This window comes from Tiliqua scincoides, chromosome 3 (genome assembly GCF_035046505.1).
Source record: "Tiliqua scincoides isolate rTilSci1 chromosome 3, rTilSci1.hap2, whole genome shotgun sequence".
Taxonomy (NCBI): domain Eukaryota; kingdom Metazoa; phylum Chordata; class Lepidosauria; order Squamata; family Scincidae; genus Tiliqua; species Tiliqua scincoides.
Genome location: NC_089823.1, coordinates 152,722,712 through 152,738,378, shown reverse-complemented (window position 1 = coordinate 152,738,378; position 15,667 = coordinate 152,722,712). Strand labels below are relative to the sequence as shown.

The 15,667-nt window shown below is 44.7% G+C and overlaps 1 protein-coding gene across 1 annotated transcript in view; it reads left to right on the top strand.

Moving 5' to 3' along the window:
* CDH23 (cadherin related 23) overlaps positions 1-15,667 on the top strand; it is a 453,381-nt gene that overhangs the window by 186,414 nt on the left and 251,300 nt on the right. The gene's annotated exons all lie outside the window — the stretch shown is intronic.

Genomic DNA, 15,667 nt, shown 5'->3' with positions numbered 1-15,667 from the left:
AAGGCCTTCAGTAATTAAAACAGTAAGTCAATATCAGTTTTGGGAACAGCTGGAAAGAACATGACAGAATGGTGCAGGGAGGGGGACAGTTAGCAACTGGTATCACAAGGAGTTGATGGATTGCTGCCTGCCTTTGTATTGATGCTTTGCTTTATAGGTGGGAGTAAATACTTGGACTAACTTGTTAAGAGTTTCAGTAGAACTGGCTCCGAATAACTGTTACTCTTTGCTTAGTTTGCTGAAGTAAGAGAAAGTTACTTCAACCAGAATAACAGAAGATGGTATACTAATATAGAATAGGGCAATGTTTCTCAAACTGTGGATCGGGACCCACCAGGTGGACTGTGAGTCAATTTCAAGTGGGTCCCCATTCATTTCAATATTTTATTATATTAGACTTGAGGCTACCCTGGTATGTGACTGCATTTGGAGAAATGTTACAGATCTGTACTTTTAATAGGCTGCTATGTATATGCTTTTAACTATGATAATTAATGGGACTTACTCCTGGGTAAATGTGGGTAGGATTGAAGCCTAGGATTGTTTAAACTCTTCTTGCTTGATGATGTCACTTCCTGTAATGACATCACTTCTGGTGGGTCCTGACAGATTCTCATTCTAAAAAGTGGGTCCCAGAGCTCCCAAAGCTTTGAACTACTGGAACAGGTCTATAGCAGGGGTGCTCAATAGGTGGATCGCGATCTACCGGTAGATCGCGAGGCAAAATGAGTAGATCGCGGAGTGCCGACCCCCCCTTCAGGTGCCTCTGGGAGGAAACGCCGGGAGTAAGGTCCATTGTACTCAATGGGGCTTACTCCCAGGTAAGTGTGGCTAGGATTGCAGCCTCACAGCCTAATCCTAGGCATGTCTACTCAGGAGTAAGTCCTGTTATACTCAGTGGGGCTCAAGGTACACCAACATACATTGTACACATAAATGTTATATGTTATGATGGCGCGAACATTGTAAAAAAAACTCTGGTAGATCTCCGGGCCTTGCTGGGTTTCAAAGTAGCTCTCAAGCCAAAAAAGTGTGAGCACCCCTGGTCTATAGCTTATAATACAATAATAGTAGCTCTCTATGTTATAGGGCTATAACATGAATATCACATGAATAGCTGCTATTATAATATAGCCTGATTGTTTGAAACTTCCTCTGTAGCGTCTTTCTATTGTGTACAAGCAAAATTATCATTGGAAAGGGAACCTTGCATTGTGAGCAACTAATCCTGTGTTGATAGCACTATGTGAGCTAGTCATATGAAACTATTCATATCTACAGTCTGGGTCATACAAACATGCTCTTGTGACATGGCCAAGCCATGTGGCTTGGTCTTTGTGTCACCGTAATATTGATGACTGGGAATTATGGGGGGGGGGGGAGGCAGACAGATGATGTGGTAAGTTCCTGTGACCTCACTGAACTGCCACTGACTCAGGTGGTACAACTGTGAGGCTAGAGATACTCATTCCTACAGAATACGAAGTTCATTTCATAATTTACAATGTAAGGAATATTAACTCTAGTGCAAATGTTTCAATGAAGTAGATGGAACATAAGAAAATTGAACAAGCTCCATAAACTAGAATATGATTTAAATTCGTTCATTATCTTCTGGTTGTTAAGTCTGATATTTTCTAGCAACTGTTACCCTGCACATGCCCGATCTTGGACATGTCTGATCTTGGAAGCTAAGCAGGGTCAGGCCTGGTTAGTACTTGGATGGGAGACCGCCTGGGAGTACCGGGTGCTGTAGGCTTATACCATAGTCTTTCGAGACTGAAGGTTGCCAACCAAACATCCATAGGATTTGAATCAAACTGTTGCTGTAATTTGTGATTTTTTTTCTTAGTGTCAAAGGTATATTAAAATCAATATGGACTGAATTGTGAAATATACATATATATTTGGCATGGAAACCGCTATCTATGGAAAAAATGGGCAGTTGTTGAACTTTTGCAGAAGTAACCTTGGCTATGTGTTGCCTAAAGATTAGAAGAACTTATTTTTAATACTTTAATTAAGATAAGGTATGGCAAATGACACTGCCCAATCCTAACTAAATCCCCCCCACACAGATGGAGCTACAGTTGCACCACTGGAGCACATGCTGTATCCTGTGGGGAGGGAGCAGTTCCAGGGGTCTCCTTCGGGTAAGGGAACACTTTCTCCCTTGCCCAGGGGTAAATCTTGACTGCCCAAATGGGTCTACTCACACCTGCGCTGGTGATTTTGCTGATGCTAGTCTGAATGGATCCAGGAAGGGGGATGGGATATTGAGAGTGCTGCTGCTGCTGATACTGCCTGTGAGACTTCACAGCCTCAGTCTGCCCCGTTCCACTCCCTCCCTGCCCTATTCTACCCACTCCTCCTCTTGCTCACCTGTGCTGACCTACCAGCACTGGGGCTCCTTGGCAGGCTATTGGACATGGCTTGCCACTTGCAGCAGCAGCCCAGCCATGCTGTATGGCATGTCACATTTTGTGATGGTCATAAAGCATGCTGCAGTGCCGGAATGTGAATTCCAGCAATGCAGCAGCCCAACAGGATTGGGCCCTTAGTTGTTGCCGTGCTGTACATATTTCAACATTTCATATATGTTTCATATTGTCAGTTATTTAATACCTCTTTAAAGACCAACTAACGTTCAAAATAGAGTATGAAAGCTTTTGAGTTACTCAGAATTCGCTCTCAACCTGGGTATTAAACATCTTTTAAACATCTTTCTGAGTATAGGCATATTAATTTGTTTCTGCCCTACCCACAGGTGTACACATTTGATCCCTGTTGCATATATGCAACATTTGGTAGAAATGGCTTAAACTCGGCTTAAAACACAATCCTATGCACATCTACTCTGAAGTAAATCCTGTTGATTTCAATGGGACATACTCCCAGGTAAGTGTGTATAGGATTGCAACTGGGCAGAACAATCCTAACTTGTGCTGGAACAGGCAGGCCGGCGGGCCTGCGCCGTATCCAGCACAAGTTTTTGACTGTCTGAGGCTCGACCCAAGGCAAGGGGAAACTTTTCCCCTTGCCCCTGGGAGAGCTGCAGCAGCCCCAATGGGGCTATTCAGATCTGCGCCACCGAAATCTGTGGCACAGATCCGAGCAGCCCGGGAATGTGGCAAGGAGATTCTGGCCCCACCTCCCTTTCCCCACCAACCCCTTGGAACACCCGTTACCCGCCACCGACCCTCCCTCATCCCAGAACACCTCCCTCCCACCCTCTCCCCGTTCCCCCAATGCTCCCCCAGACCCCTGCACTGGCTGAGCTCAGCCGACTCACCCATCTCTGGGGCCAGTGTTGGCATGGGGAGGCCAACGTACATCCATGTGCCATCCCTGACGAGTGGTGTTAAAATGCTTTTTTACACTTTTGTGACACTCTTTGGCTGGCACAAGCCGAAGGGTGCTTAGGATTGTGTCCCTAGTCTTGTCTGCAAGTGTATTTATCTATTTGGGGTCACAATCCAGCCCTTGACTTGCTATAAGGCATGTTTGCGCCTCCTTGTGAGGAAGCCAGGCTGGCACTCAGAGAAGCTCCGGCCTGCGGAGGCTGACAGCACCTCCACACCGGCTTCCTCCAAGCGCCTTGTGTTGGCATGGCTGTGCCGATGCAAGGCTCTGAGGTAGGCGGGGGGTGGGAAGGAGGTGGGAGGGAGGCATCTCTGGGTGGGGGAGGGGGGCTTGTCCGGGGGCGATCAGGTGGGGAGCAGGAGGCAGGGCGGGAATCCGGCAGTTATGACGGATCCCAACCCCCATTCCCGGGGAGAGCAGAGTGGCTCCAAGTCACTCCGCTCTCCTCGGACTTGCACCACCTCAAGAGGTGGCGCAAGTCTGAGGAGACCCTTAGGGGACAGTGGTCTTTACCCGGAGGTAAAGGGTAAAGCCACTTATGGCCTCTATCCTGCACTGGATACAGCACAAGCCTCTTGGCGTGCCTGTTCCAGCACAGGATAGGATTGCACCCTCTGTGTCAGAGTAGAATAGTTCATTTTGATCTGTGTTTTTCCAGTGTATATTGTTGTGGAAAACTGAAGTACATAAGCTTAGTTGTAAATAAATTTTACACACAATCTTTTCAGCAAACATATAGTGGTCTTCTGGGTATATTTCTCCTTAAGCATGGTTGTGAAAATTCATTCCTTAAGCTGCATTCAAGCTATAAATACATGGCAATCCAAATGTGTGAAGTAGGTTTTCTTGATGGGAAATATATTTGCCTTCTGCTCCCTGTTTACTTGGATGCAGCTCTTTGCAAGTTTAAACAGAAGAATGAAATGGTGCCATAAATAAATGGGTACTGTGAATATTTTTCTTGGACCTCAGGCCATAGGTGAATACTATATTGTGCTCTGGAATACCCCAGCACAACTCATTCTGTTGAGCTGATACTGAGACATGACTCCTGCCCTGGTGCAATAGCTGACCTTGCTGTTGAGGTTATGCTTTTCTCTGTCTCTCTTATCATTCAACATGCCACTGGGTCACTGAACAGTTCTGTTTTATCTTATTTTATTTCAAAGATTTATAGGCTTCCTTTGAGCATAATTACTTCTAGGGAAGCTAACGAACAAATAACTGACATTAACAATAAAATCAAATCCAGGTCGCAAAACAATAGCATTTTATAAAAAGATAAAAAAATCACAGCCTGGGATAAAGACTTTAAAAACGCACTCGCTAATTAAAAGGTTGGGGGGATGACACCAAAATGCATCAAAGTAGGCATCAGGTGAGCCTCCCTAGACAGGGCTTTCCAGAAGTTGCTTGCCATGACCAAAAAGGCCCAGTCCCTGAACACCATAACCCTTAACTCTGAAAATGAAGGTACTTGGAGAACACTCTCTGATCTTGACTTGTGGGCGGGTTCATGTGGCAAAACACAGGAACCAATATCCCAAGCTGTGTATTGTGCTGCATTATATGCTTTAAATTGTGATTGAAAACGAACTGGGAAGTAGTGAAGTTGATTCAGCTAGAGCGCAATCCTTACTCCTTATGTCAGTGCTTTCCAGCACTGGCATAGTGGTGCCAATGGGACATGTGCTACATCCTGCAGTTGAGTGTCACTCAAAGAGGCCTCCTCAAAGTAAGGAAATGTTTGTTCCCTTACCTCAGGGCTGCACTGCCCTTATGTGAGTGCTGGAAAGCATTGACATAAGGGGTTAGCATTGTACCCCTAATGTGATATATTCTGACTGGATAGTGTCAGTTAGCAAACTAGCAAGTGTATTTTGGAGTAACTGTCAGATAGAGGTTAAAAGAGAAGATGCTTCAGACCTCATTGATAAATTAAAGATCAATAAGTCACCAGGCCCTGATGGCATCCACCCAAGAGTTATTAAGGAATTGAAGACTGAAGTTGCTGATCTCTTGACTAAGATATGCAACTTGTCCCTCAAAACAGCCACGGTGCCAGAAGATTGGAGGATAGCAAATGTTACGCTGATCTTTAAAAAGGGAAAGAGGGGGGACCCAGGAAACTATAGGCCGGTCAGCCTAACATCTATAGCGGGTAAGATGGTGGAATGCCTCATCAAAGATAGGATCTCAAAACACATAGATGAACAGGCCTTGCTGAGGGAGAATCAGCATGGCTTCTGTAAGGGTAAGTCTTGCCTCACAAACCTTATAGAATTCTTTGAAAAGGTCAACAGGCATGTGGATGCAGGATAACCCGTAGACATTATATATCTGGACTTTCAGAAGGTGTTCGACATGGTCCCTCACCAAAGGCTACTAAAAAAACTCCACAGTCAGGGAATTAGAGGACAGGTCCTCTCATGGATTGAGACCTGATTGAAGACCAGGAAACAGAGAGTGTGTGTCAATGGGCAATTTTCACAATGGAGAGAGGTGAAAAGCGGTGTGCCCCAAGGATCTGTCCTGGGACCGGTGCTTTTCAACCTCTTCATAAATGACCTGGAGACAGGGTTGAGCAGTGAGGTGGCTAAGTTTGCAGACAACACCAAACTTTTCCAAGTGGTGAAGACCAGAAGTGATTGTGAGGAGCTCCAGAAGGATCTCTCCAAACTGACAGAATGCGCAGCAAAATGGCAGATGCGCTTCAATGTCAGTAAGTGTAAAGTCATGCACATTGGGGCAAAAAATCAAAACTTTACACATAGACTGATGGGTTCTGAGCTGTCTGTGACAGATCAGGAGAGAGATCTTGGGGTGGTGGTGGACAGGTCGATGAAAGTGTCAACTCAATGTGCGGCGGCAATAAAAAAGGCCAATTCTATGCTTGGAATCATTAGAAAAGGTATTGAGAAAAAAAACGGCTAATATTATAATGCTGTTGTACAAATCTATGGTAAGGCCACACCTGGAGTATTATGTCCAGTTCTGGTTGCCACTTCTCAAAAAAGACATAGTGGAAATGGAAAAGGTGCAAAAGAGAGCATCTAAGATGATTACGGGACTGGGGCACTGTCACGGGGGCGTAAACCCCGAGGGGAATAACGCACCTGTGAAGACCCGGCAAGGCAGGAGGAGCTCACCTGACAAGGAAGATTGGGCAGCCTCCTCCAGAGCGATGGGCGGCTGGGGCAGACGCCCAGGGCCCGCAGCCCGGTGGACAACGGCAGCGACGGGGATCGCCGCCTCCACCACGACGCGACACCGATTGGGAACATTGCCGCCGCCAGGAAGGCAGGACACCCCTCCCGACTGCTCAGGTGACGGCGGGAGTTGGGGGTGGCTGGCGACAGAGGCACCCGGCGGTCCGGCAGATGGGCGCGCCGTGGAGGGGCGGGGATTCCCCGCCGGCTTGAGAGTAGGCGGGGCGGAAACGGAAGGAGAGAGAGGGAAGACCCGGGCTGAGCCGGCGGAGGGTGGAGGCAAGACCTGGGGAGGAAGGATAAAAGGAGGAGGGAGGGAGGGCCCATGAGAGGAACGAGGCCACCCCCCTCCGCTTCCGAGAGGGGAAAGATAACAAGGAGAGAGCAGGAGAGCCTTGGGGAGAAAGCGACCTGTGGAGCGCACTGGCTCCCGTCCATCTGGCTGGGCGAGGACGAGGAAGTGGAAAGGGGAGGCCCTATCACCCTGGAGGAAGCTTAGATGGGCCGGGAAAAGACCCGAACACCGGAAGATGGTACCCGGAGTCATCCCGACCTAACTATCCCTTACGTCCAGCCTGGGAAAGACCTGTGAGTAAACAGGGGCAGGCAATGAGGAGAAATTCATGTTAAGGCAAGGGAAAGACACGGACTCATGAATGTCAAAATACTTACCAAATTAAACCGCATAAAAAGAACTTGGACTGCTGCCTCTACTTCATCTCGAACGGCGGGTAAGCGGCGAGGTACCCCGGGGAGGGAGTCAACCCCAGGAATGGATATCACAGGCACCTTCCTTATGAGGAAAGGCTACGGCATTTGGGCCTCTTCAGCCTAGAAAAGAGACGCCTGAGGGGGGACATGATTGAGACATACAAAATTATGCAGGGGATGGACAGAGTGGATAGAGAGATGCTCTTTACACTCTCACATAACACCAGAACCAGGGGGCATCCACTAAAATTGAGTGTTGGGAGAGTTAGGACAGACAAAAGAAAATATTTCTTTACTCAGCGTGTGGTTGGTCTGTGGAACTCCTTGCCACAGGATGTGGTGTTGGCATCTGGCCTGGACGCCTTTAAAAGGGAATTGGACAAGTTTCTGGAGGAAAAATCCATTACAGGTTACAAGCCATGATGTGCATATACAACCTCCTGATTTTAGAAATGGGCCATGTCAGAATGCCCGATACAAGGGAGGGCACCAGAATGAGGTCTCTTGTTATCTGGTGTGCTCCCTGGGGCATTTGGTGGGCCACTGTGAGATACAGGAAGCTGGTCTAGATGGGCCTATATCCTGATCCAGTGGGGCTGTTCTTATGTTCTTATGTTCTTATAACTGGAAGATTCCAATCTTCCAAGGCAGCCTCATGTATAACATATTGTAATAAATTCAAAGATTACCAGAGCATGAGTAACAAGTGGCCAGGGCATCTCTGTCCAGGGGGGTATGCAGCTGGCACACCAATGAAAGATGTTCCCTGCTTTGGAAACCATTTGGAAGCTCAGAGTCTATCAGTATCCCCAAGCAGTGAGCCTGATCCTTAGGGGGGTACCAAAGCAGGTTTAATACCTGCAACCAGAGCAAGTTGAATACCACTCCTTTAGACAGAAATCTGGCCTGTCTAAGAGAATCTTCATCTTGTCAATACTGACAGTCTGTTGCTGTTTCCAGACTCTAGTTTAGCACTTCCACTTCTTCACCTGAGTTGGACAAACAGGCAAAGCAGGCCTTCTCAGAAATAGAAATATGAGTCCACCTCATCTATTCAGGCTGGAAGCCCGTTTGGCAGTTCTTTTGCGTAGGAACCTGAGGGCTTTCAGAGCATCTTGGAGTAACCCCATGCCATTGTTTTATTTCCAGAGCACAGTTTCTGTAGGTGCTAGTGATCAATGGGACGTTGCAGTTTAGTTTAGTCCCTTTACATCTGCAACACAAGGAGTTAATAATTTTAGAGATAAGCGAACTGGTTGAGGTTCATTTCTATCTGATTTTAAAAAATGATCTGATCTTTTCTCCAAGAGATGGGGGTGCGTGTGAAAAATTGGATCATTTACTGACTGATATTGAGGCTCAGTAAATGCTAGCTCTCCAGCTTTCCTTTTGCAAGCTCTCCTATCCTTTAAGTACCCTCCCATCAGCCTTCTATGACTGTTCTGCAGAGGCCTTCCCCCCTTTCTCCCAACAGGAGGAATGAAAGGTGAAGGGACTCATGGGACTGTAGTTTTTTGTGAGGTTGGTTTTTTTTCTCGTTTCCACTGGAAGTAGTCCTCACAAATACTGTAACTCCCATTAGCCCCTTCATCCTTCTTTCCTCCTGTTTGGGAAAAAAAGAAAAAGCCCACACACAGCAGTTTAAACTTGCTGCTGTCTCTGCCCACAAGGAGGTGGCTGGAAAGAAAGAGCTCCCCACTGCCACTGGGGTAAGTAAAGGGTATATTGGTAGAGTAAAAGCTGTAGGGAAGGGCTGGTGAGGTTTGCCCAAGATTCTTCAAGCTCTTGTTTGGAAACTGAATTTTAGGGAGTTTGCCTCTCTATTGCGGAGTGGAATTTAGAACTCTTGAAATTAATTTCTAAACCCAGAAGCCTTTGTAATCAGTAATATTTCTAAATAAGTTGCGACCACAAGTAACTTCATATGTCCTTGTTTATAGTCCTGGGAACAAGCCTCTTCACTCTCTGACTCTTGCCTCTCTGCGCTTTCCTTGCAACCCTGTTCCAGATTCTGCTCCTGGTTCGCATATCCGCCTTTGAATGGACTGATATATTAGTTTGTTGACTACCTCAAGTTATGTGACCTTACTTTCTGTCATTTTGACTCAGTGATTTATTTAGTTTAGCTTGATCTCTTGGCTTCCAGTCTCCCAACCTCTTCCTTACACATGACTGCTCTTTGCTGCATGGGACTTGCTCCTCTCAGCTCTCCCTACTGTTCCCCTCCTCAAAGATCACTCATGTGTCAGTGCCTAAAAATAGGTTGGGAGAAGTAACAAGAAAGCTGCCCTGAACACCTGTCTAGATGGTGTATGGGGTAGAATTCAAGGTGAAGATCAGCGAGGTGGTCAAAGCTGCTGATGGACTATTTATATAATGATAACTGTGTCTGTTGCTAACTCTATGAACCACATCCAACAGCATCTATTTCAGTGCAAAGGAGCCCTGACGGAGCACATTTTGATTAATAAATTATCTAGTGCACACAGTATAGGCTAGGTTCCCCCTTTCACATTGCATGAAAGTCATTTGCTCCAAGTTTTTAGTGGTTTATTGAGTCTAAGCTGTTTGAAAGAGTGCATGCCTGGGCTATAAAAGTCCCTCCATCAAGAGGAAGAGTGTTATCAGACTGTATGCCTAAGAGCATGTTCACAAGTGATGGTAAAGCTCACGTATTACACCAAAAACAGCCACACGGCATCTCTCTTCAGGGACAGCCACATAAGGAGGTGGCTTGGCAGAAGACTATACAACAAAATTTGAACAATTTTGTGTTTATCTGAATATATTTTGGTGCAAGGATTTCAAAAATGCCATTAGTTTTGGCGTAGCACCAATAGTTTAGCTGCAATTTACGCTATGCAGTTGTATATGACAACATGTACCACAGTGTATTATGCCCAACTAAAAAACGTTTTGATGATAAAAAAAAGACTAGATTATTGTTCAGAGCACCTCTGAACAGTATAAGGAACATTAAAAATTCAACCTAAACAATTTTTTAACAGTGTTATCAGACAGTGGTGGCACTCCCCCCCCCCCGTCTGCTACTACTGGGGCAGCAGAAAGAGCATCTCTATCATCCTTCTTCATATGCTGTATTTAAAAGGAGGAGGGAGACAAAATGAAGGGGAAGACCTGACTCTACATTATTACTTCCACTCTACTTTCCCTCATCCTTTTCAAATTAAACATGCAGAGGAAGAGGGGAAGCTCTTTGCTGCCACAGCATGGGCATGGAGGTAAGGTGACAGTCAGTGGCAGTGGTGGAGGGCAGCATTTGGTGCCTTGTCCCAGACATTCTGAACTACTGAACCCACCCCATTTCTTACTTTCTTCTTTCCCCATAATGCAGCCATTTTCATCCACTGTGCCATGGCACGCTAGTTTGCCACGAGTGGTCCACAGGTGTGCCACAGGAATTTGGGGGAGGATCAGTTATTAGTAGGGCCAATGGGGATGTGAGCCCTCCACAAGCAGCATGGTGTGCCTTGTCAATTGTCAAAAACCTAATGGTGTGTCTTGACAATTTTAGTGCCATGTCAGTGTGCCATGAGATGAAGGTTGAAAATCACTGCCATAATGTGTGGTAAGATTAAAAAAAAATCAGTACATTGGCTGCCACTTGTGGAGAAGAGAAAACTCAGTGTAATAACACATTGCATGTTCCCTCCCTCAGAATGTCCTTTAGTCAGGAGTGTGTATATGTGTGAGTGAGTGAACTATTTTAAATAAAATTACATTCTAGTCAATGTTGCATTTTTGTCTTCAGTTTATATACATTGGCTTTGTTCATGCCAGCATGTTTCTTCATGGGACATAGAACGCCCACCTCCTTCAGATTTATCCTCACGCTAGTAGGTTTGTGTGTTACTCTTCATGTGTACAGTACATACAAAAGTATGGAACAGAAGGTTGGGGTCTTTCTTCACGCACGGTGACTCTTGTGAAGAAGAAGTCATTAGCCTGCCTTGAAACTTGCAAGCAGATCTACTCACAGTTAATATTTGTTGGATTGCCAGTTCAGATGTCCCTGGGAAGAGAGTGCATTATTCAAAAAATATTTACTTTCCTTAGGAGGAAAAAACAACCAAAAACTAGAGCTCTAGTTAGGAACAGTAGTATGATAAAGTGCAGATTGCACCAGCCATTCCAAGGATATGTTTGATAATAAAAACAGGTGGTGAGCATAGTAGTACCTTGTAAACATTTCTCTACTTCCGAATGAATTTTACCTCACTTTGCATTACAGATGAAGGAAAAGCTTAATGTAAAACTTATATTTTCCAGAATGTACATTTAGTTTGAAGGTATCTTTCTTCTGCTTTTCTGTGTGCATGTGTGAATCTGGCATTCACACAGGCACACAAATAGCTCAGGCACTTGTAGTGAAAATTCCCAAGTACTGAATAAAAGTTAGATGTGGCTGAAAGAGAAGCCTTAGAAGTGGATAGTGATTGAATATACAGGTTGAACCTATTTATCCACAGATTTGGCTCAATGCAGGTCTTCTGGACCCCTGTTGAGCCACATTCAGCCCACATTTGGCCAAAAGCCAGAAGTACCCTTCTAGGACCTCTGGAGGCCTTTCTGAGGCCTCCCAAAGCATCAGAAGGTGACTTGCCATTTTGCTTTCAGGGCCTTCAGATGCTTTCAGAGGGCCTTTGTGAGGCCTGTGGAGGCCACGAGCAACTTCCACAGGCATCAGAAAGGCCCCCGAAAGCATCAAGGCGAAACCAGAATTTGCCTACCGATGCTTTGGGGGGGCCTCTGAAAGGCCCCTGGAGGTCTAGGACATCCAGAGGCCTTTCTAAGGCCTATGGAGACTAAATGCAACCTCCATGGGCCTGAGAACAGCTCTGTACCTAACCGGAGCAAGGCTCAGGTCACGTTTGGAGCTCAATGAACCCTGAAATCAGCATGATTTGATATCACACAAAATTCAGTATTCACTAAGAGTCCAGGAACAGAACTCTGCCTCTAGAGGGTCTACCTGTAGTTTTATCTATGCATAAGATAAAGTAGAAATTTAGATTTCTAGATTTAGAAATCTAGATTAAGTAGAAATTAGAAATCTAGATTAGAAATCTAGATTAAGTTAGATTAAGTAGAAATTTTAGCCACCTCCTCCTCATTTCAAGTTTTTTTTTTTTTAAATAAAAATATATACAGATGGCTTTTTAAAATATATTTTCATCATATCCTGGATCTTGGAAATCATTGAGCTCCTTAACCCATTTCTATTTTTATACTATATCTGTAAAAACTAATCTATATTGTATGGAAGGGCAGTGGAATTAGGCTACCTCAGACAGCACCTAAGCTCTGGCTAGCTCTGATAGGGATAATGATACTAATGGCTCCATCTTACGGGCCATTTACATTGGTAAAACTCCTGCTCCATGGTCATAAGTGGCACAGCAGCATTACAGACCATGTGCTGCTGTCACACTCTGCAGGACCACCAGCACAAATGTTTGGAGATCACATGCGTGCTCCAGAACCACCTGGATGCAGCACCAGAGCTTGCTAAGCCACAGTGATCTTTAAGTCCAGCTTCTGGCCTGATGGGGGCTCCTAATACTTGAGAAGTGTGTTTGTCAGAGGATAGGGTCAGGACACTGGCAAAGGATCCAGATAGTACTGGAATGCACATAGTTGGCAGTGCCAAGCAGTCCTAATCAGAAGTAGCAGAACTGTGCTGGAATTGCAGGTTGGCATAACACAGTATAGCTCATGCCAACATAATGGCCGGGCATCATGATACCTTGTTCTTATACTGAGATTTCAGACACTGCAAGTGGCAGGCAATTCAAATATAAGTTGCAGAAGAATTTAGCAGTTTTGCAGCTTAATTTTAAACATTTGCTCAGTGAGAAGTAAGTTCCACTGAGTTCAATGAGGTTTATTCCTTGTATATATGTGCTTAGGAGACCAGTCTTAATCAGACACAGTCAGATTGAAAGAGTATTGTGAACATATTTTTAATTCCTGTTTCTGATTGATATTGCTATTTTAAAAATTAAATTGAAAAAAATGACACACATAACAAAATTTAAAATTGGCAGGTATCTTGAGAATTGTATATGTTCCTGTATCATATATCCAGCAATACCATGTAAGGGTAAGAGCTGATTGGCATGGATGTGGCTTCTGCCTGGCAGCTTCTCAGCTGCTCTGATAATGTATTTGTCAGAAAGATTTTGTGGTGAAGAAATATGATGCAGTTATTCCCTATACTGATGCTGCCCATTTCCTGAGGCTGAGGAGGTTGGTGATGGGAAATTACTATGTGATATGCCCCTCCCATATGGCCCCCCTATTAGACGTTCCTGGAGCAGTATTGGCTGTCAATCCATCTTGTTCATAAGAAGGAGAAACATGGCACCTGTGTAGTGATTTCTAGCAAATGCTGCAGAAGCAAAGTGCCAGGTCCTCTTCTTTCCAAGTTGCTTGTCCCTTTTTAGATATAGGAATAACAGAGATGTAGAATAGGGTGTGGGTGTGTGCTTTCTACATAGAAAAGGGAGAAAGTATAATAACTGTTAGTCCAATGGAGCAGATAAACCAATTGGAAGCTATCAGAGAATTCTGCAGCATGAACAGTCAACCACACACTAAATGGCACTTAACCCAGGCTGGGTTTTTTTTTATAGTTTTTTTTTTTTTTTAGTTATGAAACTGACAGAAGAATAACAGTAAAACAAGATGATAAAAGTATTTTACTGAGGAAGAAGAGATGGGGTCTTGGGCATGAAAGGTTTGCTACAAGTGTGCATGTGAGTGGGAATAAAATAGACAAGAGTGGCTTGCTTTTTCTTTATGAATGTGAAGGCACATGTAAGCAGAGAGCAGTAACACAACATTGGTAGCTTCCGCTCTGTAGTTGGTTCAAGCAGATCTGTTCCTTTCCAGCACTGAGGTCTGGAATGAAGCCTATTCTGCAGGTTTCAGACAAAGCCTGACTGGTTGGTTTACCCCTGTAATGTCCCAAGAAACTTCTTTCCCCATTCTGGATGAATTTTTTTTAAACGTTTAAAACAGCGATTCCCAAACTTTTCAGTACCAGGACCCATTTTTTAAACTACACTCTGTTGGGACCTACCTAGGTTTACCAGGCTTTTAAAAAAGGAGATGTAGAAAGAAATGTCTGTCTGTCTGTCTGTCTAGGTAATAATAACCAGAAAAAGACCCTCAAACATTTGTCTCCCTATATTTACACATACTTGCAGACTTCAGGAGCTGAGCTCTTTGCAGGGTAATTAGCAGCTACAGTATCTGATTTTTGAATACCCTCAGGGCTTGAGGCAATTTATTATCTGATCTTTCCATCACCCTTTGGCAACTCACCAAAAATCAGGTCACAGCATACCAGTGGGTTCTGACTCACAGTTTGGGAAGCCTACTTTAAAATTTTTCCTTTATAAATTATGTACAGTCCAATCCTACCTAAATCCCTGTGTGGCGGTGCCACTGAGGGCTACACTGCATCCCGTGGAGGATTTTTTGCTGCTGGAGATCTCATTGGAGTAAGGAGACATTTGTCCCCTTGCCACTGGGTAAGTGCCAGCAGTCACAACAGGTCAACTCAGACCTGTGCCAATGATACCTCTGGTGTAAATCCTCATTGATCCATGCAGGTGGATTAGTTCCGGGAATGGGGTTTAGATGCGGTGCATGCTGGCCCTGCTGATCATACCTACTCATGTTACTGCCCCATTCTGACCTCATCCCCTGTCCCTCTACTTCTTTTCCACTTTCCTTCTCTTCATTTCCCTTCGCATGGTGCAGGGATTTGCCAACCTACTTCATATCGCTTTCACTTTTTGAATTCTTGGATTTTTCATTACAGAGGAAGAAGAAGGGAGGAGGAAAAAGGATCTCATCCATTTCCTACTCCTGTCCTTTACTTCCCATCTGAGCTTATCTGTACTGTCAAGAATGTTTTCAATGAACCACCCTCCTTCCACATCCAGTCTTTGATATTTGCAGAGAATTGCAGATATGGGTCTGTGTGCACTGTCAGAGACCTAGAATCAGTTACAGAGGTGATGTGTCTATAAAAGCCTTGAATACATTTCCATTTTAACAGAAATGCTTTGAAACTCTTACACTGCCTGAAGTTTTTGTGATGTTATCAGAAGGAATAGCTCAATTCTCAAACCTGTATTTTGCTCGATTAATAGAGTTTGGTCTTTAAAATGCATCCAACAATGTTTTCAAGTCTGCAAGTCATGGCATAATCTGTTGCTGGCTTGGGGTTTAAAACAGCACTACGTTTTGCCTCTCAAGATTTTCTTTGCATCTCATCTATGTGAGGATAGGAAGACAACGCAGATAACTGTAGGGGTTCCCTACCCCCATGTCAAGTTTTAAGCTTTTCT